This window comes from Chiroxiphia lanceolata, chromosome 13, assembly GCF_009829145.1.
Source record: "Chiroxiphia lanceolata isolate bChiLan1 chromosome 13, bChiLan1.pri, whole genome shotgun sequence".
In the NCBI taxonomy this organism is placed as follows: domain Eukaryota; kingdom Metazoa; phylum Chordata; class Aves; order Passeriformes; family Pipridae; genus Chiroxiphia; species Chiroxiphia lanceolata.
The window spans coordinates 20,785,012-20,807,092 of NC_045649.1; the positions used below are offsets into that span (position 1 = coordinate 20,785,012).

At 40.4% G+C, this 22,081-nt stretch overlaps 1 long non-coding RNA gene across 1 annotated transcript; it reads right to left on the reverse strand.

Moving 5' to 3' along the window:
* Positions 1-8,244: 8,244 nt before the first annotated feature.
* LOC116793459 lies at positions 8,245-21,705 on the reverse strand. Its single transcript, XR_004359493.1, has 5 exons — positions 21,581-21,705; positions 19,770-19,859; positions 15,348-15,806; positions 11,017-11,106; positions 8,245-9,353 (listed from the first exon to the last, which is right to left on the reverse strand). It is a non-coding gene; the product is annotated as an uncharacterized LOC116793459 (long non-coding RNA).
* Positions 21,706-22,081: the final 376 nt, after the last annotated feature.

The window sequence follows — 22,081 nt, forward strand, 5'->3', positions numbered from 1 at the left end:
CTGATGTTCCAGCATGCGAGAGTCAGTTTGGGTACACCTTTGGAGGCAGGTGTGTGTCTTTGTCTTTTGATCTTTGTGTGACCACATTAGTAGAAGATGCCCGTTGGCCTGCAGTTAACCAAGGGGTGAAGGGGGAGATGACCTGGTTAGGCCACCTTTTCTAGGCCCTCTCCGAGTGGAGCAAGCAGTGCTGTCCTTGAAAAAGGCTGCTTGGTCATTCAGGGTGCTGCCCAACGAGGACCGTCATCTCCGATCAGTCTCTAGCAACCAATGCCCTGAACTGCCTGCAGGGCAGGTTTGGGTCTGTGGCTTCCAGTGCACTTTCACCTGCCGTTTCAACCCTCGCCCATCGCTACAGGGCTTTGCAAATGTGGATATGGCTATCACCCCGAGCCTGCACACAGCTCAAAAACAGATGATCTGATCCCTCTTTAGGTCACTAATTTACCAATATCTGTCATGATTTGAGCTGTACAATGGAACTAAAAATCAGAGCAACAACTGAAAAGCAAAGATAACATGCAATAAGAAAACAATGCAGTGATCTACCCACTGAGGACACCCCTTTCAGAATTCAGGCTTACAGCACATACAGACTAAAAAGGAGAAGACATTGCCCAGAACTGCTACAGAACACCTGTACGGAAACCTTGCTGCCCAAGAGATGAACAGGATGGTAGAACAGGAAATCCTAGAGGTGGAGGCTTTGGGCTGTCCATGCACACAAGTTTTGAATTTCTCAATTTATCTACCTTAAGATTATTTTCACCCTTTGTTAAAAACTGTCCAAAATAGCCTTGTTTCATTTAATGCAGGGTGATGAGGTGGCTTCAGTTTTAAAGGTCTATTAATCCATAAGTTAAAGTGCAATCAAGGATATCACTGTAATTTTTTTAGAAAGCTTTACAATAGAAAGTCCATCTCTGACAGTTTAGCTGTCTTCAGTCACACGGGAAGCAGTTACTGCATTAACGTTCTTAAAACAGAATTTCAATGTTGTTTTATTACTTTCAGCAGACACGTTGAATTGATTAAATTCACAAGCTACTGAATGGTTTTCTGACAGCTGGTCAAGGACAAAAGCTTGTTAGGAATGAACTCCAAAGCAACACAAACTCAAAGCAAAAGGCTTTTAGCTAATCTAGAGAAGGGGGAATTAAGATTTGTCTCCTTTAGAAAGCAAAAAATAAGGACACTTGAACTTTTCATATTAATGAGCTGCCTGCCCTTCAGGCTTTGGTAGCTTGACCAGCATGTAACGATTTGAATGTTGTGATTAAAGATTCCATAAGAAAACACAAGCAATTATTTTGTTCATTAATAAGTTCCAGGATAAATCAGAGCCTACTTCATTTTTATCTCTGGGTGGTGATCACTGAGACACGGGTGGAAAGACAGCTCTAAATGAATAGAGGTTATACTTCTTTATTAACTTCCTTCCATTATTAAACTACCGGCAACAGGTAACCACCAACTGGAAAGGAGCCACTTCTTAATAGAAACAAATAAAAATGCTCAGTATCATTAGAACAATGATCTCAGGAGAAAAGAGCAAACTAATTGTACATATAAAGATGGCATTATTGTGTCAGTCTAGGAGGTACTGAATGACTATGCGTTACAATATGCCAGACCTACACATGCATCATCAATCAATTATTTTTCAGAATGCTCATGCACAGCCTGATGTGCAAACCAGAACATTTAAGTCAACTAGAATTTATGGTTAGTGAAAAAAAAGATTAAATTTTAAATTGGTCTAAAACTGATTCAAAATCTTTCTCTCCTATATGTGGTCTCCTACAAGCAAGCAGAATCTTGTAGTTTCATTTAAACAGATAAGTGACTTTGTAGTTCTTAATATAAGATAAAAGTGACATTTTAAGTGTAGAGACCTTTGGTTTCTATTTTTTTTTGGTTCTTCAAGGCTCTGTTTTCATGGAAAGAGTTCCAGGTAAACAACACAGTCCATGTAATTAACATGATCATGAAATACTTTATATATCATTTTTGCAGCAAGTACTTAGGGATGCTGGGTTTATCATTTACCATAATTGCCATTACCACTTTCATGTAGCATTTCCCCAAGGGACTTACACAGAGAATGGTTTAATGTTGTTTAAACCTAATAGGTAAAAATTAGCTGGTGAAACACTGAAACAGAGAAAATGCATGAATATTCACAAGGTGGGCAAACAACATAATACAAAACAGAAGCAATATTTAAAGCAAACCAAAATGTCATTGAAACACTATCAGGTAGTCATCAAACATATTTTTATTTCTTATTATATTACTATTTATATTATTTCTTATTCTTTATTCTTATACTTATCTTCTATTTTCAAAAGTAATACACCATGAGTGTTAAGTGGCTTAGAAACCTTCATCTTTCATGATTCCACTTTAAAAAAAAATACACATGGATTTTTTTTTTCCTCTTCCACATCATACACTTTGAAGAAAAATACTGTTAACCTGTTCTAAATTCCAAAACAAATGTATGAAAAATGAATGTTAATGGTTCCCTGATACTCTGCCTGTATATTGAAAAACCAGTTCCCCATCATCCTCAATTCCTGGGCTCCCATCATTCAGAAAAGTGCAAATTTAGCATCAAATCCAGACTCAAAACTCAAACCCTTGTCCAATCTGAACAGAATTATAAGTCACATTTTTTCTCTAACTAAAAAGTGATTGAAACTCAAAGCAAATCTCAAGTTAGCCTATTTATAAAGGGAAAAATTACTTGCTCTTTAATATATTCAGTATATAGCATAACAGAATTAGAGATTTGGCTTCCCAAAGTTCAGGAAATGAGATTACAATGGGTAAGGACATTCTGCTTAGTATTTTCCTCAACCTGAATATAGACATGTAATTTTCTATACTTCTAAGAGAAAGCTGACCTCAGAATTCCCTGAGGCATCCCCACAGGACAGGACAGAGCTGGATCACCAGGTAGGAGGGTTATTCTCTCAGGATTTGTGTTGATGGCTGAGGAGTTGGTTTCAATTCCAAGGGTTGTGTCCAACAACTTTTATTCACTATTATTTAATAGTATGTCATACTGTTAAAATATAGAAGATTCAGAAAACATACTAAATAGGGATGAAATAATGAGGTGATATCTACTTGACTGACAAGGAGTGAAAGAGAAACTCTGTATCATTAAACTGCAGCAAGCATTGCAAAATGCTCAGAATGTACTTAAATATTGTAGAAGTAACAAAAAGACAACCAAAAAGAGATTCTGATGTCACCAGTGGGATATTTTGTTGTTGTTGTTAATTCAATTAACACAGTTGAGTAGATCTGAAACTCAGAACTGATGAAAATATCTAATGAATTTTAGCTGAGATTCCAGCAGAATTTCAGCCAAGCAGCTTTAGTTTGCAGATCAAAGTTATATGGATACATTAGATTGCAAAACATTGCAAGTGCATCACAGCCAATAGCCAGATCAGTTTCATTTTGTTTGTTTCTTTTTTAATTAATTTATTCATTACAGGCTCTAGTGTTATTTACCAAACTGTCACTCTTTACAACCTGCAAAGGATGACTCAGAGTTTACAACAGCCAACTGCACTTTTTCTGCAATGCAGAAAAAAGAGGATGATCTGTAGAGAAAATAATAATTATCTTCATAAAAGTAACTGTTCAATATAGAGGCACAAACACTTCCTTGCCAGAATATAGTGCATTTACAATTTTTAGCAATATCACTGTCTTGAAATAGGTTGTCCTAGAATCAACCATTATGCAGTTAAGACTCAATAACTTAATATGACTTTAAATGAACATGATTATTGTTACAGTAGGATTATGTAACTGAAGCCTCAGTTAATTAGCAGCAGTATACAAAGCCCCGGTACTAAATAACGTGGTAAAAAATTTGCAGCTCACAGGAATGGCCACACATTTCTTGCTTTATATTTTTCTGTGCAATATTCCTCCTTCCCTCATCCAGCAGAAAAGGACAAGCAAACCCATCACACTTTTCCACCACTTTGTCACAGAATCACAGAATGTGCTGAGCTGGAAGGGACCTACAAAAGATTATCCAGTCCAACCCCTGGTCCTGCACAGGCCCATCCCAGGAGTTACACCCTGTGCCTCAGAGGATCAGCCAACCCTCCTGGAGCTCTGGCAGCCTTGGGGTTGTGCCCACTGCCCTGGGGAGCCTGGGCAGTGCCCAACCAGCCCCTGGGGAAGAACTCTTTCCTGAGATCCAACCTGAGCATGCCCTGACACAGCTCCAGCCATTCCCTGGTCCTGTCCTTGGTCAGTTCAACTCTTGCCACCATTAAATGGAAGTATTCTCTCTGGTTTTATTATGACAAAGCACCTAAACAAGGTACACTTATAAAGTCTGGAAGGGTTTGGGTTGGAAGAGTCCTTAAAGACCATCTAGTACTAAGCCGCTGCCATGGAGAGAGGAAGAATCAGGAAGGAACCAAGTTCTCAAGTTAGTTTTGATATATTTACAATCAAGTTTTACTATTTTAACCATATTTATTGTATGGTTGCCTGTTCAAAGCAATTTAAGCTCCTTCTGACTGGTGTTAGTGCTGTCCCATTGACTGTCAGGAGATGAAATACTGACAACTTTTCTCAAGAGATGTTATTGCTTATTAGCACGAGAATTGCTTACAGGAGCGACATGAGGATAGAGGAATTATTCTACATGTCAGAGCTACATTAGGAGTTCCACAGCTTACAGCTAAAACAAAGCCACATCCTAAACAGTTTAATCAGTTTTATGGACAAGACCATGGAAGTTGATGAGTGAAGAATACAGGAAATGAACAGGATTAAAGTAGGTTCAGGATTACATGGCATAAATGAGCATTTTAATATGTCAGTGATTCTGTCTACATTTCAACTTTTTATAATTGAAATAATTATCATAGAATGGTTTGGGTTGGAAGGGATCTTAAAGCCCCTCTCATTCCACCCCCTGCCATGGGCAGGGACACCTTCCACTAGCCCAGGTTGCTCCAAGCCCCATCCACCCTGGCCTTGGACACTTCCAGGGATGGGGCAGCCACATCTATGCCTGGAAATAACCCCAGGAAGGCCACCACTGTTTCTGAGCTAGAGAAATGCTTTAACAAGCCCAAGGTTTTACTCTCACAGACATTTACATCAACAGGTTGTCCCATAAGACCTGCAAGACCTTCTGATTTTGAGCCCATGACACAGACACACCATGAAAAATCCATTGTCTTAGCCTGTGTATCACTGGTAGCTGGATAGCACCCAGTTATAATCTGCATTCTTCCCAAAATGAATGGATCTCAAAAGCTTACTCTTTCAAAAAGAAAACAAACAACCCCTGAATGACTTTGAGACAATTGAACTATGAGAAAAGAAACCAACTTTCAGCTGTAGTCATCGGTTTTCCCAACCCATTTTTCACGCTGCATTTCACATAGTAATACCACAGTTTTAAAGATTAAAATAGGGAGAAATGTTCTTCTCAGACTAGTGAGACTTGCTAGAGAAATACGATTAAAAAGACTGGATATTGTGTTTGGTCGAAATAAACAAATTAAAAGGCAATAGTACAATGTCATTTTGCCCAGACCTTGCTGTTCTCTTCAAATTGAAGTGGAAGGTCAGTGATGAAAGGTGTCTAAAAATTCATGAACTAACTGGTAAGTGTCCTTGTAGTGAAACCCTTGAGAAGTCAAGAAGCAGGGAAAGCGAATTAACTCAAGAGCCTTTCTTTGGGCTGGCTCTTACTTGATTTCTTGAGGTTTCAAATTAGACCAAGGTCATAGAGATCAAGAATTTCCCTGCTGATACAAAACTCTAACAGGCTGTTTTTCCACGTGTTTTTTAATACCAAACACTAAGGATAGATAAATGATTACCTAAACTATAAAATATCAGTGGCCTCCTAAATCCTGTCACCACATCCCAGCTGAGGTTAGAGCACTCTAAAATGTCCCAGGCAGCGCTTAATAATGAGATGTTGGGCATTCATGCTTGAAATTGTGGGTCATTTTTGATTAAACATCTTGCATAGGAAATAAGGCCTGGCATTTTCAGAGAGAGTTTGTGGTGTAATACAAAAGTGGATGAAAACTAAACTTGTTAGAGGTGATATATATAGCTAAGAGGAAGCACAGGGAAAACCAGTTCAGCTAAACTGAGACTTCACTGACTACTGTTCAAATTTCACAAAGGACACTCCACCCAGAGAGTTGAGCTAAATCTCTTATAGCATGCTAGTTTAGCTTAAGTTTCCATGTTCAGTTTATGTCTAGAAAAAGAAAACTTTTTTTGTTTATTTGTTTCTGGAGCTACTAGAAGGTGCACATTTAAAAATACAGGAATTTTAAAGTTCTATACATTGTATGTGCAGAGAAGTCCTGAGGATTTTTTGTGGGTAGAGTTGGTTCTTTAGCTTTCTGGTCTTTTTTTAATCAGAAATATTTTGAGAGAAGGAAAGATTTTATGATTAAGGCACCAAATACCAGATGCTTTCCAGTCTCCTTTCCTGACATTATTCATAATTGCTGAATGATCCAAACAAATCAATGCATTTCTTGGGATAAAATATTTATTTTCTTCTACCTTCTCACTGCCCTGTTGAGAAAATATTTTTTTGTCTCCTATCACCACTTTGTGTGCATAAAATGTCAATCACAGTTAGAACTAGTAGGTACCACAGTAGTACAGACCAATAACAAACATATCCTCTGAGATAAAAAATATTCATAGTATGAAGGAGAACAAGGAGATTTTTTCTGAGAAACAAGCACAGAAAGTTCAGCATTTAATGTCAATAAAGACTGACCAAAAGATTGACACAATTTTCTGCCATAATGCAGCTCACAGATCATGGAAGATCAACAGACGATATTAAAGAAAATAACTGGCTTCCAATTTTTAACTAAGAATTAGATTATTCCTTCCACCTCCAGTTGAACACAGATAAACAGAGAAATGAAGGTGTAGTGGTTTGGACCTTTGTTTTCCCCCAGAGGATAAGAAAAGTGGTAGACCCCAAGGGGTGGAAACCCCTGGAAGCTTTGAAATTCTGTCCAATGAGCGCTCCTGCGAAAATGTAAACATACCACAACCAAACGGAAGAAGAGTTGTAGTTTTAGGTTAGAAGGTGGCCATGTTGTGAGCCACGAGGAAGGGGCTCTGAGCCCCACAGGGGCGCTTTGGCCCCCAGCCCCAGCTGGGGCCTGTGGGGACCTGGAACAGCATAATGCTGGGCTAGGTGCCTGTAGTTATGCCGGGAGATGTTTTTCTCCATGGGCGCAGAGCAGCAGCCAGCACTGACCGGAGAAACGGTGGTAGAGAGCCAAGACAGATAAGAACTGAATCGAAGAGCAACAAAGACATGCAGTACCAGAGAAGGGACTCCTGGAAGGAGACCTGAGGGAAAGAGAGTCAGCAGCTGAGTTCTACAGAGTTCTTGGGGTAAGAACTGATACCAGACCCCCCAAAACTCCTTTGAGACCTCCTAGAAGGAGGAAGTTGATAGACTCTTACTTGAAAGAGCCTTGAAGTGCAACATGCACTGCAGAGAGGAGCTGAGAAGCTCGGACGTCCTGAGAGCTCAGCCAGGACGGAGCGGGGGAGGTTGGCCTTGAGGGCCCTCCCTTGCTGCAAGCTACAAAGAAGCTCGCAGCCTGAGACAGGGCACAGAGGCCCTGCAAGGAGCTTGAATCTCCTGAAGATACCAGACCGTCACGAAGACCCCCTGGCTTCGTGATATGACGTGGTGATACGACCTTTGTCTGGGGTGACGAAGCCCACGGAAGACCACTCGTTTGGAGAGACGAGTGGCCGAGGGGGATACCCCCCTCGTGTGTGCTGGCAGAGATCCAGCTATCAGCTGTTACAAGAACAGAAGAGACAGAGAGAGCCTGCTGCCTTAGAAGATGCTGCTGCTTAGTGACTGCTACTCTGAAGAAGCTGCTGCTCTGAGGGACTGGAAGGGATCTGTCCTTCTTTCCCTCTGGACTTTTATTTGGAGGGGAGAAGATCTGATCCATTGTAAATACTTATGTCATGGTAGAGATAGTTGTAGTCGTGTGTATAATGTATTGTAGTATTTATTTGTACAGTCATTGTAATATATTCCCTTTCCCCATTCTGAGTCTGATTGTGTTTTGTCTGGAAAAACCCATCTCACATTGGGTTGAGATGTGGGAGGGGGGATGGAGCTAGGGAATTGGAATTTGGGCTATCTCAAACCATGACAGAAGGGTATCTTTCAGAATTGCACAGTCAAAGCATTTGCTATTCAAGCAAAAAAATTATTAAATTGGTTCAAAAGTAATAAATTGTACTCTGGTTTTAAAGTCTTGAGGTGTCTAATGCATCTTTTTTCTACACTCATGAGAATGAGAGTATGCTTTCTCTTAAAATAAAAGTTTCAAAAGGGGGGAAAAAGCAAAAAAGTATTTCAGCCCAAGATTCTTACCTTGCCCAAGACTACAAGGTGAAGGACTATGAAGGAAAAGAGACACTCTACTATCAACATTATCAGTAGCATTCACTCCAACAGGGCAGAGTGAAAGCCTCTGTTATTGTAGGAGGGCACTAGTGCACATGAAGAGAAGGAACATCTCTCAAATGCAAACACAATTAATAACACAGTTAACAAAAATTATCTGATACATACCCCAAGGCTGTGTTTCTCAGCAAGAGTGTAAAGTCTTTCAGATGTTATGTTCCCTTCCTGTTCTGAGGAATCAAAACTCTCCATCTTCCTCAATCTCCTATGGGTGTGCTGAGGGAGAGGAAGGCTTTCCAGCACCACCTCTGCCAGGTGTTGGTCATACCTAATCCATGTTTGGATGAAAGCCTGGTGTGCACCACAGCCCTCAAGGGAGAGTGTCTGCACCTCATCATCAGGACCATTGGACGTGCTACAAACCCCCCCAGGAACCAGGGCTGGATTGGATAATCCAGGCTTTGGGAGTGGAACATACATATAACAAGTAAAATGATCTTAAACGCTTGTTTTAAGAAGCTTTGGCAAGACACATTCATTGTGCAGTTGACTCAGGCTCAGTCCTTTTAAACCTCCATATGCTTAACTGTGGCTGAGGAAGAAACTGCCACGACAAAGATTTATACAAATCTGCAAGTACAAGTTTTGACAGACCATAAAAGACAATTACTAGTATTTGGCAGATTAATTTTAGCTGTCTTCAGTCTATGCCTATGGGATATTTTATAGAATTAATCTTTCATACATTTCCATGTCTGTACAGTGTTACCAGCATATGTCATTGCACTAAAACCTTCTTAATGAGCTGCACAAGTCCTGCTAGAGGTGAGGGTTAACAGAGGCAGGTCCATCATGCCTGGTCCAGAGCCTGAATGTAGAAAACAACAACAGGAATGTTACAGACAATATTTCAAATGTTTTTTGATTCTATTCTTTACCTTCTGTCTTATTACTCGTGCTAAGACAAACCTTCTAAATGAGAATGTCACAGAACTGCACAGCTCTCAATCCTCATCCCCTCAGCAGGTTGGACTTGAGGATCTTGTAGGTCTTTTCCAACCTTAATGGAAATTCTATGAAGTTCTATGATTTCATGATGAATATAAGGGCTTGAGATCGGAAAACCATCATAATTACCCTGCCATATTTAGGAATTTGATAAAGCCAAGAGACTGGATTTTAACCTTCACATCTAACAAATGTAATGTTTTGCATCCTGTGAACAAGACATTTACTAGTTACCTGAAAAATGCATTTCAGTTTAAATTTTCTCAAAGCACAATGGCCCATCAATGAGAACTGGAGATCTGCAAGTCCAAAAATTTACAAATCCATTAGCACACCTTTGTTCACCAATGTCACAAATGGGATTTTTAAAAAAATCTATGATTTTTGAAAAAACAAATAAAAGCTCAAGAAGATTACACTGCTGATTTTATGCCTCCCAATTTCTAATTGTTTCAGCTATCCCTAGTCTATCTTAGCTGAATATATAATTTAAATATTTTAGATAGTTTTCTTTAACAGACTCTTAGATTTAATGTTTCTGCCTTGCTTCAGGATGACATCTTTTAATTGCTTTAAATTATCAGTGATGTCTCCAGCATTTTCACTAAACATGGATTGATTTCAATTAACTTTCTCACGCTTTAGCATAAAAGCAGTCTTATTCAATTTGCCCTAATTGGATCACACAACCTCCTGAAGCTGAAGCAATGACAGTCGTTAAAAGGCTGTACAAAGGGAAAGAATCAAGGTTGTTTACTGCATCATTAGCCCTTTTGTCATTTTGAAGATGCAAAGAGAGTTAGTCCTAGTGACCATATGAAGGATTTAAATTAAATTCAGAATTTAGAACTTGGGGAATTTTACAGGACTAAAAAGTCAAAATCCCCTCCCTTGCCTGCTGCCCACACAGATTTTGATGCAGAGGAAACATGCAGAAGATATCAGTTTGCTTATTTTCTGGGATTACTAAAAGAGCCGTAGCATCTTTCCCTGACTTCAGCACTGATCAGGTACATGGGGTTTCATGTTGCTGCTCCTTATGCAAATACTTTTTGATGAGTCTGTCTTGGAGCACTGGGTAGGCTGGATTCAAAGCTAGTTCAGAATCAGGAAGCTGTAAGTAGATGCAGCACTTGAAAAGAGCCCTCCTTCATGCTACCATGCAAGTACCAAAAAAAAAATCACAAAAATTTCATCCCTTTAGCCACGGGACTCTGGGTCAAGCATCTTCTAAGCCTCAAGTAGTATAATGCATTGTGGGCAAAGCTGTGGTTCTTTTAGGTATTCTTCATACAAGAAAATGCACTCATAAGCCAATAACTTTCGAATTAGTTTATTAACTAATTAACATGAAAAGTCACTACATTAAACCATATCTAGAGTTCATAAAGGATGAAATTTTACACTCTCTAAGTTACAGGTATATAAAGGGAACTAAGAAGCCATTTATCAATTTTCCAACATGAATTAATTAAACCCAGATTACACATTAATATTTTGAGCAAGTAGGAGCAAATATTTACCCATTATTAGCCATAAGCCCGTTTCCAAATTCAATTTTTCCAATGAAGTCTTTCCTATAGTGAATCCTCCAGTGCTGCCACTTCATGAACCTGCCAGAACAACAAAGTTATGGATCACTAATTAGCAAAGCAGCTCTGCCAGGTTGTGATATTTCAAATGAAATCAAATTGCTGCTTGTGGTTTTTGCAGCTCCCTCAGCTTCCCCAGCATGGCTGGTGATCACTGGTGTAGGAGTCGAAGATGGGTAACACTCCACAGTTCAGTGCTGGAATAACATAGCTCTGCCTCTTGACTCTCACTTGGGGACTCATACTTCTGCAGGCAGAAACAGGGAATGTGAGGTCCAGGAGGGAGGATTTTATCTTTTGTTTAATGGGGTTGGTCAGTGGAGCAATGACAACCTTGGGCTGGTAGGAGTATTTCAGATGTGTTTTTAGTGCATTTTATCCTTGGTGATTTCAGCGCCAGAGTAGGTAAGAATTTTGAAGCCTGGAAAGGAGTATTAGGCAAGCATGGTGTTGGAAACTGCAACGATAATGGTCGACTTCTGCTAGAATTCTGTGCAGAGCAACAACTCACCGTCACTAATACTACCTTTCAGCAGAAAGATAGTCTGAAGACAACCTGGATGCACCCCCGTTCTAAGCATTGGCACCTCATCGATTATGTCTTGGTGTGACAGAGAGATGCCCGCGATGTCCACCATACCCGCGTGAGGCCCAGTGCAGAATGCCAAACAGACCATTGGCTTGTGCGCTGTAAACTCAATTTTAAGCTCAAAGTCAAACCAAAAAGGGGCAGCATCCCAAGGAGAAGACCCAAGTTAACAATCTCCAATCAGCCACAGTAAGAGACAGTTTCCAGGCAAACCTTCAAACTAGGCTCAAAAACATTCCCACAGCTTCTGCAGATTCCTCTCCTGAAACACTTTGGCACCATATTAAAAACAGCATCCTGCAGTCCTCTGAGGAATCCTTAGGGTTCTCCCTCAAGAAGAACAAGGACTGGTTTGACGAAAACAACCAAGAAATCCAAGACTTGTTGAGGAAGAAGAGAACCGCCCACCAAGCACACCTTGCACTACCATCCTGTCATGCAAGAAAAACAGCCTTTCGTCTCGCATGCAGCAAGCTCCAACAGAAACTCCGTGACATCCAGAACAAGTGGTGGATCGATCTAGCTGGAAAAACTCAATTATGCGCAGATACAGGTGATCACAAAGGTTTCTATGAGGCTCTGAAAACAGCATACGGGCCTACCTACCAGGTACAAAGCCCTCTACTCAGCGCTGATGGTCAAACCCTTCTAACAGATAAAACCTCCATTCTGAATTGATGGTCTGAACACTTTCAGACTCTTTTCAGTGCCAACCGTGTAGTCCAAGATTCAGCAATTCAGTCCATCACACAACAACCAGTAAAGTATGAATTGGATACTGCCCCCACTTTAGGAGAAACCCTCAAGGCCATACAGCAGGTGAAAATCGGCAAGGCAGCTGGGGTTGATGGAATTCCACCTGAAGTCTGAAAACATGGGGGCCTTGCGCTCCACACCAAATTTCATGAGTTTGTGGTGTGCTGTTGGGAGCTCGGTGAACTACCATCAGACTTCGTGTACCATCAGACCTTCGTGATGCTGTCATCATCACTTTGTATAAGAAGAAAGGAATTAAATCACACTGTTCAAATTACCGTGATATTACTCTGCTCTCCATTGCTGGCAAAATCCTGGCAAGAATTGAACAGACTAATACCCGCTATAGCAGAAGGAATTCTACCTGAAAGTCAGTGTGGTTTCAGAGTCAACAGGAGTACCACAGACATGGTATTTCTTCTCAGACAACTGCAAGAGAAGTGTAGGGAACAGAACAAAGGTCTCTATGTAACCTTTGTTGACCTCACCAAGGCTTTTGATACTGTGAGCAGAAAAGGTCTGTGGCAGATTTTGGAACATTTAGGTTGTCCCCCCAAGTTCCTTAAAATGATCCTCTCACTCCATGAGGATCAGCACGGCCAAGTCAGATATGGCAACACACTTTCTGAGCCCTTTTTAATTAAGAATGGTGTGAAACAAGGCTGCGTTCTCGCTCCTACCCTATTCACTGTCTTCTTTAGCATGATGCTCCAAAGGGCCACAGCAGACCTCGATGATCAGGACGGTATCTACATTCGATATCGTACTGATGGAAGTCTATTCAATCTAAGGCGATACCGTACAGATGGAAGTCTGTTCAATCTAAGGCGACTGAAGGCCCACACCAAGACCTTAAACCATCTTGTCCGGGAGCTGCTTTATGCTGATGATGCTGCCCTTGTTGCCCACACAGAAGCAGCCCTGCAGCGTTTAACATCCTGCTTTGCAGATGCTGCTGAGCTCTTTGGGCTGGAAGTCAGCTTAAAGAAGACAGAGGTCCTCCATCAACCTGCCCCTCAGGAAGTCCCCCATCATCCCCACATCACCATTGGCCAATCAGAGCTGAAATCAGTCCAACAGTTTAATTGCCTTGGTAGCCTCATCTCCTCAGATGGTAAGATCGATGGAGAGATAGACAACAGGTTAGCTAAGGCATATAATGCTTTTGGAAAACTCCACAAAAGAGTATGGCGTAATAAACACTTGAAGAAAAGCACCAAGATCAGTGTTTACAAAGCCATAGTGTTGTCTACTCTCTTATATGGTTCTGAATCACGGGTCATCTACCGCCACCACCTGCGTCTCCTAGAACGCTTCCATCAACGCTGCCTCCGTACAATCCTTAACATCCGCTGGTCAGATTATGTGACCAATACATCTGTACTAGAGCAAGCAGCTGTCACAAGTATTGAGGCCATGTTACTGAGAACGCAGCTGCGATGGGCAGGGCACGTCTCAAGGATGAAGGACCACCGCCTCCCTAAGATCCTGCTCTATGGTGAACTTACCACCGGCTACCGCATGAGAGGAGCCTCGAAGAAAAGATACAAGGACTCCCTGAAACAACATCTCAGCCTTGGCCATATTGATCACCATAACTGGTCTACTCTGGCCTCCAATCGGGAGGCCTGGAGACACGCCATCTATAACGCAGCTGTCTCCTTCGAGAACACACGCAGGATCACTCTCGAGGAAAAAAGGCAATGCAGAAAGAACCGTGTCTTGCAGATTACACCATCTAAGGAGTCTTTCTGTTGTGCCTTTTGCAATCGGATATGTCTGTCACGTACTGGCCTCATAAGCCACCAGCGTGCCTGTAGCAAATGTGGATAGTGCCTTCCCAAATCTTCGTTCGCGAAGCCTAGCCATGATGATGATGAGGAATGTTGTTCTGGTATGGTTCTCTTGCTGAAAGATCTGTTTGTGAATGAACCAGACAGGAACAATCCTATGCTGCATTAAATATTTCTGTGGAGCACATTATCCCTCTAACACCATTCCTCTCACATGGAACAGAACCACCACTAATATTAGGTCCTATTATTTCTGGGGATGTGATGGGGACTAAATGCCTCGGAAAGCAAATTTTCTATTTTCTCTAGAATGCTTTAGGAATTTAATTGGTGAGGGTAAACAATTAATACCAAAGAGTTGAAATATTCTATTATTTTTACTGAGGTGGGGAGTAACAAACTATCTCAACCATTTTCAGGAGGTCACTTGCACTGACCATGAAGACAAGCATAAGAAAGCTGGACAGACAGCATGCAAACACACGAGTGTTTAAAGTACTTTAAATACGTATTAAAATCCCATGGGATTTTATCTATCTGTTTAATGAGGTACAAGAACAGAAAGAATACACATAGCAGGGGACATCAGTAGCAAAAACAGTGGTCCAGGAGGAAAAAAGGAATGTAATTCCTTCATAAAATCTTATCTATTGAGAGTTAAGTTAAAGCATGTCATATTTTTCAAGTGAACAAACATAACAAGCTTTGTGATCCCCTGCATATTTACAAGCACACAAAGATAGCTGGGATGCAACATTATCAATATTACAACAGGAATGAATTCAATAAACTCATTTCAACATGGAAACTAAGGTTGAAACCTGGTTGCCTCCCAACTTTCAGATATATTTTAAAAGCTTTTTTTGAAAGTTTTACTATTTATTCCTAATAATTTTGGTGTTTAACAATGTTGAATGAATAATCATTTCAGTCTGAGGTAGAAGTTGTAATTTAAAATATTGTGACATTCCTATTTCACTCTTTACTTAATGCTCCATCATTATATAATCTTTTGCTCTTTAACTTTGTCAGAGACAATGTCCTTCATACAAAAGGGAAAAAAATATTCACCTACAATTTCCCAGTCCATTCAGGATAATTCCCTACAGTATAAAAATATTCACCTACAACTTCTCAGTCCATTTAGGATAATTCCTCACAGTATATGCTTATTACTGATTTATGTAGTTGTATTTTATATGGTGATTCCATTGTTTCCTTCAGACCACCAAGTTAAGCTTGTCATATGAGAGCAATCTGGGCATCTTGGTGCTTATATTTCAGTTGCCTGTAAAGGACTTTCAATGGACAGCATATGCTCGAACAACTGCCCATTCCCCAAGGGTTTTATAGCCTGAGCTGCAGTGACAGACTGCAAGTGGATTAACTAATGACATAACAGGGGACTTGGGAGGAATGGCGCTGCAGGGGAATGAGCTCATAGGGATGCACGGAGAGCTTCAGCTTCTGTTTTCAGCTGTTTAACTGCTGTCAGCTGCAGGTGCCTGTTCCATACATTTATTTGCTGTACACTGTGTTCTTCTGTAATACTTCCTAAGAAGGAAAATTTGACCTCATCCCACCTGTGAGACAAAAAGGACAGAGAATTACTCAGCTGTTTACTTTTTTTTTTTTACTTTTATCCTTTCCACTTATTAGCACTCTCCAGAGTAGCTGTTTTGGACATGTACAGCTGATTCATTAGCTTGCAAATATTACAGCCACACTGAGACACTTACCTAACACGAATGGAATCATAGAATGGTTTGGGTTGCAAGGGATCTTAAAGCCCATCCTATTCCACCCCTGCCACGGGAAGGGACACCTTCCACTAGCCCAGGTTGCTCCAAGCCCCCTCCAACCTGGCCTTGGACACTTCCAGGGATCCAGCGGCAGCCACAGCTTCTCTGGCCAACCTGGGCCAGGGCCTCAACACCCTCACAGGGAACAATTTCTTCCCAATATCCCATCTAACCCTGCCCTCTGTCCGTGGGAAGCCATTCCCCCGTCCTGTCACTCCAACCCTTGTCAATAGTCTCTCTCCATCTTTCTTGCAGGCCCCTTCAGGCCCTGCAAGGCCACAATCAGGTCACCCCAAAGCTTCTCTTCTCCAGGTTGAACAATCCCAACTCTCCCAGCCTTTCCTCCCAGCAGAGCTGCTCCATCCCTCTGCTCATCTTGGTACCTCCTCTGGACTCTCTGCAGCAGCTCCATGTCCTTGCTGTGCTGTTCCCAGGGCTGGAGGCAGCTCTGCAGGGGGCTCACCTGAACAGAGCAGCTCAAAGCTGCAGGGAACTGGAACTCTACTGCTTTTCTACACCTGATACCGAATTCCATTCACTGCATTAAGAAGCCCAAAGAACTTATGGAGTTTAGAATATATTTTGGGGTGACTGCAGGACTCTGGAAGGTGCTAATTTAAAAGAATAAAAATGTCATTCAGCATGTTCCTCTCGTTCTTACTTGGCTGGATTGGGCACTTGTGTTTGTGACATGGTGATTATCTTTTAATTACCTTCAGAGTGATAATCAAAACAAACCCAAGTATCTAGTGATCACATAACAGGGACAGCATAGAACAATTAATTTGATTTCAAAGCAAAACAGGCTACTAATGCATACCAGTTTTATTAGGACCTTAATTACAGTATAAAGTTATACTTTTGCTTTTCCTCTGAGCTTGAATTTGAGATTCACTTCAGTCCCTCAGTAGTATATATACATACGTATAAAAATTCCTATGCTCAATCCAATATCATAATTCACACAGATTTCTATGTAAACAAGGTTTCGACTTCTTTGCTAATGAAATGTGCCCAAGTGAGATGGTTGAACTCCTCCTTCTTTCACTGGACAGATGTGACACTGGCAGATGCAGTTTAACTGAAACTGCCAAGTCTGCTTCAGTTAGGACAGACTGATAGCAAACAGAGGGTGCTTTCCTCCCTCCACTTATTCCTTGATCTTTGCAATTGGAGTTTGTGGAAGGTCTACCTCCCAGATCCAAAGATCAATTCTTCTTTACTAAAGAAGAGAAACCTAAAAATTTGGCACTGAGAAACATGAATAACCAATGTCTGTCCTCACTGTTTGAAAAGATTTCCAGATATTTCTTCCTGATTGCAGCAGCTGTATTTTGGGGAAGAATGGGACAAGTTCCTTTGTTTATAGTGACAGCAATGAAGTTCACAGCTGCTGATATAGCTGCTACTCTAAATTTCAAGCACCTACCTACATCAGAAGTCCCTTATCATCAGGAAGAAGCAGAGAGAATTAAATAAATTAACTACTTTACACTGCTTTGCAGATTATGAGTATTATACTTTTGTTGAGTATTAATAAATATTTTTAACTCAAGAGATTTTACTCTTAAATGTGCTTTCATTGATTTAGCTCACTAAGATTCTATGTCTTATATTTGGTATTGTAGAGCAAAAGAAGAGACAGTAACATGGGTACAAACCAAATCCCTGGATCTGCTGAATCACAGAATCATTAAGGTTGGAAAAGACCTCCTAGCCCATCGAGTCCAACCTGTGCCTGATCCCCACCTTGTCCCACAGCCCAGAGCACTGAGAGCCACGTCCAGTCCTTCCTTGGACACCTCCAGAGACAAATTTCATACCCAGTCCATATTACTGTACAAGAGTGAGCCAAGCTCTGGGTAAAGACCTTTCCCACCAGCTGTAAATTTACTGAAGTTTGAATAGTAAATAAAAATATAAATATATGATATATATAATGCATATTTATATTTTATATAGTGTATATATATAAAATTACCATATGTAGACTCTGCTGAGTGACACAGCAAATCCCATGCAGAGTAACAGAGAACTGTATCCAATCTTCTCACACTTTCACCCACAATTTATACCAACTAATTTGGCTCCTAAAATGTAATGGAAAGCTCAGAGGAGAAGCCAGAGGATTGGTCTGTGATAGTGAGATTTGAAGCAGAAAATAAGAAAGGCAAGGTGAAAAGAAAACCACCAAAGCGAGTGGGTGTTGTACATAGATCTCCCAGGCATCCTGCTTGGAGAGCTAGTGGAATTTCAAATTTGTGTTCGTGGAGAGAATAGGTGAGAGGAGTTTGGGATAGGTGTCTGGGAAGACATTCTTCTGTCTCCCTTAAAGACATAAACCAATTTCTCTCAATAGAATGCTGTTGTCATTCTGAGCTATAAGTTTTAGGGGAAACTAAACAGAGTAGTATCTTGAAATGTTTCAGAGGCAGGAAATGAACTAGGATGAAACTGCTGGATCTAAGGAAAGCTGTATTCAGTGCCAGCTAGTGAAATGTCATTAATAAAAAATAACTGGAGCAATTAGAACCGAGGACATTCAAAACCTTCGTTAAATCTCTACATTAAAATGGAAGCTACCTTTAATTTACTTTTAAGGTCATGCATCTTACAGTGATAAATCTGATGCCAAGTGCTTTGTTTAAAATAAACAAACAACCCCTACCTAACTTAAAAACAATATTAATGCAATATTTTTATTCACAGTCATAAGTGGGGAATCTTTGCAATTTACCAACTCTTTCTGGTACTATTCTATTTAAGCCATTAAAAATTATTTAACACTTAAAGTTATGCAAAATTTTAATTAACAAAAAGTGCCTTCTTTTTTTTGCAATAACTTTTTTTCCCCAGGAATGGTATTTTGGACATGCTTTCTGTGCAGCCTGGAAAAAACACAAATGTTTTATCTCATTACTGCAAAATATTATCAATTATTATCCTCCCTCATAGCTTTTCTTCTCTTTTATTCTAAACAATTCAAACTGAAAACTGGAAAAAAAGGTGGAAAAATTCTGCCAACCTGGATTACATCAATGTTTTGTGGCAAATAAAAGCAGTAAATGATGCATTTCAACAAAAATAGAGCATAAATAATACTGTATGATATAAACTATTATATATCTCTCTCTACCTCCATACAAATATTCCACTGAAATTTCTGTTCTCTCTTTTATTACTCTCTCTTTTATCACCATCAGTCTTATTGAGTGCATTGTACCTTTGGGATATAACCATCTCCCTTTGGGAAAAAAAAATTCCTATTCCTACGGCTATTTATAACATTGATTTGTTACTATATTTTGCCCTGTATTATTGAAACCAATAAAAAAGAAAGGTAAGCAATTACACTTTTATGACTAATTTTCCAGATACTTTTCAACATGTTACTAAAATGATGGAATTTGCAAAATGGTGAGAAAAAAGGGAATACTTTCTGTATGAAGCTGACCTCTTTGTGGTTATCCTAATTTCAATCTATCTATTTATCTATCCTTGTGTATTTTGTATCTTAATTATGTCTACTGCATTGGTTTCCACACAGTGGCTGCACGTACAAGCAACTCTAATACATTTCAGAGCAAAACTGAAGTTTTTCACCTAAAGTTGAACATTAAAACACAGTCAGATGAAAGGTGGAAGCCCCCCATAAACCACTACAAACCACTACAAAAAAGGACCTGATTAAATCTTAATTGACTCAACAGTTACATCGTCTTACACCTGATTTTAATCACTCACTGCAAATGATGAGGTAAACAAATGACTTCCCAATGGCATCACCTCCATCATTCCTGCTGCATTCCAGGTCTTCTTGGGAGTGTCATCCTGCTGAACGGGTGGAATAAACAACTGTAAAAGTTTATTTGAAAAGGTCCCACACCAGCTCCCTTGGCAGCCAGGAAAACTCAGGCACTTGTAAAGCAAACTAGCAATTCTCATATTTGCACATGTTCGGTAACAAGCTCAGGCTTGAGTTTTAAGCTGTATATATAGGTTTGGTTGCGTTCTCGCTCCTACCCTATTCACCGTCTTCTGTAGCATGATGCTCCAAAGGGCCACAGCAGACCTCGATGATCAGGACGGTATCTACATTCGATATTGTACTGATGGAAGTCTATTCAATCTAAGGCGACTGAAGGCCCACACCAAGACCTTAAACCATCTTGTCCGGGAGCTGCTTTATGCTGATGATGCTGCCCTTGTTGCCCACACAGAAGCAGCCCTGCAGCGTTTAACATCCTGCTTTGCAGATGCTGCTGAGCTCTTTGGGCTGGAAGTCAGCTTAAAGAAGACAGAGGTCCTCCATCAACCTGCCCCTCAGGAAGTCCCCCATCATCCCCACATCACCATTGGCCAATCAGAGCTGAAATCAGTCCAACAGTTTAATTGCCTTGGTAGCCTCATCTCCTCAGATGGTAAGATCGATGGAGAGATAGACAACAGGTTAGCTAAGGCATATAATGCTTTTGGAAAACTCCACAAAAGAGTATGGCGTAATAAACACTTAAAGAAAAGCATCAAGATCAGCGTTTACAAAGCCATAGTGTTGTCTACTCTCCTATACGGCTCCGAATCACGGGTCATCTACCGCCACCACCTGCATCTCCTAGAACGCTTCCATCAACGCTGCCTCCGTACAATCCTTAACATCCGCTGGTCAGATTATGTGACCAATACATCTGTACTAGAGCAAGCAGCTGTCACAAGTATTGAGGCCATGTTACTGAGAACTCAGCTGCGATGGGCAGGACACGTCTCAAGGATGAAGGACCACCGCCTCCCTAAGATCCTGCTCTATGGTGAACTTGCCACTGGCTGCCGCATGAGAGGAGCCCCGAAGAAAAGATTCAAGGATTCCCTGAAACAACATCTCAGCCTTGGCCATATTGATCACCATAACTGGTCTACTCTGGCCTCCAATCGGGAGGCCTGGAGACATGCCATCTATAACGCAGTTGTCTCCTTTGAGAACTCACGCAGGATCACTCTCGAGGAAAAAAGGCAATGCAGAAAGAACCGTATCTTGCAAAATACACCATCTAAGGAGTCTTTCTGCTGCGCCTTTTGCAATCGGATATGTCTGTCACGTATTGGCCTCATAAGCCACCAGCGTGCCTGCAGCCAATGTGGATAGTGCCTTCCCAAATCTTCGTTCGTGAAGCCTAGCCATGATTGATGATGATTATAGGTTTGATGTATTATTTTACTGTACATATTTCATATGAAAGCTGCTTCTGAACTATTTTGAAGTGTCTTACAGTCTTCTTCAACATCACCTTCTCTTTTTCGGCACTTCAACATATTGTCCACCTTTATATTTTTTATCAGGTGTTTTTACACCTAGCTGACTTTACTCCTTAATATTTCTACTTCACCTTTGGTCGAGATATTTTACACATATAGACCTCTCTTTCCAATGTCATATTTTTCATCTCCATTGGATCATTTTCTTTGGTCGTAGTATATTCACCACCAGACGAGATGCCTTCATTTATTTTTCAACACTTTCCATTTCCTCCCTATGTCTTCCTTAAACTGATTTTTCTCACCTGGTCCTAAAAGAAGATCAGATGAAATTCCATCATCCTTTTCTTCTATTTTGTCTCCTTTGAGTCCAAATGCAAACTTAATATGATTATGGTAATTAAAATTCTGAACTTTATTCTCCTTGCTATCAGAATATGGATAGCAGCATCTCTGATTGATTTATTTCTAAATTGAAGAGAAAATAAAGTACAACAAATGCTTGTTCTTGTGCAGCCAATTACTTGTATTAATGCTCTACACAAAAATGTTGATAGAATTACAGACAGAATAAGCCATATTTACGTGTGATTTGCACAGCCCTGACAGTCCCTAACAGGTAGGTAAATGACTAAATACAAACACTGGAAGACAATTTTGAACAAAAATTTCTAGAAGTTTGTACAAGATTGTTGGAAGACTAGTTTGAAGTCTCTTTCTTTTTAAAGCCTTCTGGATTAACCACTTACCAACCACAGGGAAAAGATATTTAAAAGTTGTGGTTTAACAGCCCACAGATATCCTAC